The sequence below is a fragment of the Macrobrachium nipponense genome, chromosome 17, assembly GCF_015104395.2.
Source record: "Macrobrachium nipponense isolate FS-2020 chromosome 17, ASM1510439v2, whole genome shotgun sequence".
Taxonomy (NCBI): Eukaryota; Metazoa; Arthropoda; class Malacostraca; order Decapoda; family Palaemonidae; genus Macrobrachium; species Macrobrachium nipponense.
The window spans coordinates 25,139,641-25,142,140 of record NC_087210.1 but is presented as its reverse complement, the minus strand read 5'-3'; positions in this window follow the sequence as shown (position 1 = coordinate 25,142,140).

The window sequence follows — 2,500 nt, the reverse complement described above, 5'->3', positions numbered from 1 at the left end:
TGAGGAATAAAATTCTTCACTTTGCCTTTTTATGTTTTATTATGAAAATAAGGTTATAAAACATATCCTGCTAATTTATACAAATGAATTTCATTGAAATCCTTTATTTTTCTCCGTCAAAAATACTTTATGTTCAGCTAGTGACACATAGTCTGTTTACGCCACGGAAAATAATTCTACATCGGAAAATACGCATTCTATGCATTAAATCATAAATAACATAAAAAAAAAAATCAGAACTGCCTATGGTAACACTACTAATGGCCAATGTTGTGAAGAAAAAATGGCATCGCTGAGCTACGACCGGACAGCGCTCAGTTGCTCCCCAGAAGCGGTCAAGGGAAGGTGCGTCGGCGACGCCTCCGGAATTGGATTCGGCGGTGACAGCCGCACGATCCATGACTGACCTTGAATAAGATTAAAACTACTGAGGCTAGAGGGCTGCAATTCGTTATGTTTGATGATTGGAAGGTGGATGATCAATCTCCACAGTGCACTCCTCTTGCCTCAGTAGTTTTTAAGATCTGAGGGGGACGGAGAGACAAAGCCACCTCAGTAGCATTCCTTACCAGAAAACTAAAAAAAAGACAGGTCCAATGAAAGCTATTGCTTTTAAAGTGAATCAATAGGCTTAGCACTGACTAGTAGTACACCTTGGTCAACTGTTGAATATTTTTTTTTTCTTTTATTCATGTATTAACGGGTAGAATTACAGGTCGACGTTCCAAAGAAATAATGCCCTAGTCATTTTAATCATCATTACAACTGTTATTGCTTATACTGTTAAGAATTGTGTAGTAGTGGATAACCTATATGCTACAATCTATCAAATGACAGTAATAAAAAAATATCATGACCGACTAGAAAACACAGAAATTTTTTCACAACACTCCTATCTTATTTGGCTAATTCTTTTATGGCAGACTAATTCTTTAAATATGAAAATGTATGGTAGTGGATGAAAGAAATATCAGTGACGCCCTTGCAAAGTGATCAAATTCAAGCCCTCTTCCTCTCTCAACAAGACTTAGAAGTTATTGTTCTGTAAAAATTAAACAGCCCCAGATTCCCTGAAAACAGAATCAATAACCGAACTACAAAACTTGAATTCTTGTTAGAATACAATACAGCTTCGACATCGCTTCCTTCAAGTTTTACAAGTTTTATCCCTCTCAACAGTCCGTTTCAATCTACGGCGCCATAGAAAGCCAGTCGACCCTTGCATTCAAGTAGTTTCCTCCAGCGCCACTTTTCCGTAGCTTCGCATTCCAAAATATCTCGTGAAAATATTGTATGGACAAGGGTTCTTCTTTAACCTATATAACGAGAGAGAGAGAGAGAGAGAGAGAGAGAGAGAGAGTGGTGGATGGGGCATATCAAAGTGTAACGGATGTGGGGATGTAAATTTTTTTTCCGATTTACTTAGTATTTTAATCCATCTTCCTTATTGCGCTGGAGTATGTGCGAGGAAATTATCGTCATATACATGTAAGTAAACAGAGAGAGAGAGAGGAGAGAGAGAGAGAGAGAGAGAGAGAGAGAGAATATCTTAGCTTGACTTTATCGGAACACTTCTGTGATGGACTGATATCAAATATATCTCTCGTACTCCGCAGAGTCCGATAAAGCTTTATCCGAAACATCTGACTTGACATTTCTCGAAATCACGAAAGTTAAAAGTTCTGCAGAGAACAGTAAAATAAGACATTCATTTTCCCGTTTATTTCTTTTTCGTGACATGTCCTTTCCTTGGGGCATTTTCGCCTATGTCGTTTCAGTCCAATTTCGCATGCTATTTGCCACCATAAATACATAAAAGTTTTCTTTTAAGTAAATACGTAAGCCAAGCCTTCTGATTTGCAGGCTGGTAAAGGTTGCTGGATTAAGCCTATTCGAAAACCGCTTGAATAAAGCTTTAAATAAAACAATAAACAGTAATATTACGTAATGGAACGATCACAATGTTCACTTCTATTTATTTCAAGACAACATTTAATGAAAAAAAATGTATTACCAGTTTATGTTACAACTTGGCCGATGAACGCCATAGCAAAGCATGAAATTTATGTAAAGGATGGCTGTTTGGTATTCCTTTAACTTTGACAGTTCTCTCTCTCTCTCTCTCTCTCTCTCTCTCTCTCTCTCTCTCTCTCTCTCTCTCTCTCTCTCTCTCTCTCTCTAGGGATAACACATCAGGAATCCATTCCTGGAAGATTAGGAGCAATCAAGACAACATCAAGAGGGATGCTCTACCACGACTCAATTTGCTTTTGGGAGTTCAAATGGCAAGGCCATTACCTCATTCTCCAGAGACTTCTCCTCCTCTTTTATCTAAGCCATTCCACGGCCCCGCCTCTAGGCCCCGTGAAGAAATGCCAATGCTGGGGACCTCCCTTCTTAGTCTTCTAGTATACGTTTATCATTCTTTTTCTTTTGGGGCCATTTCCATCTATCACTCATATCTTAAATATTGGCGCTTTCCACTGGAACACATTTCATA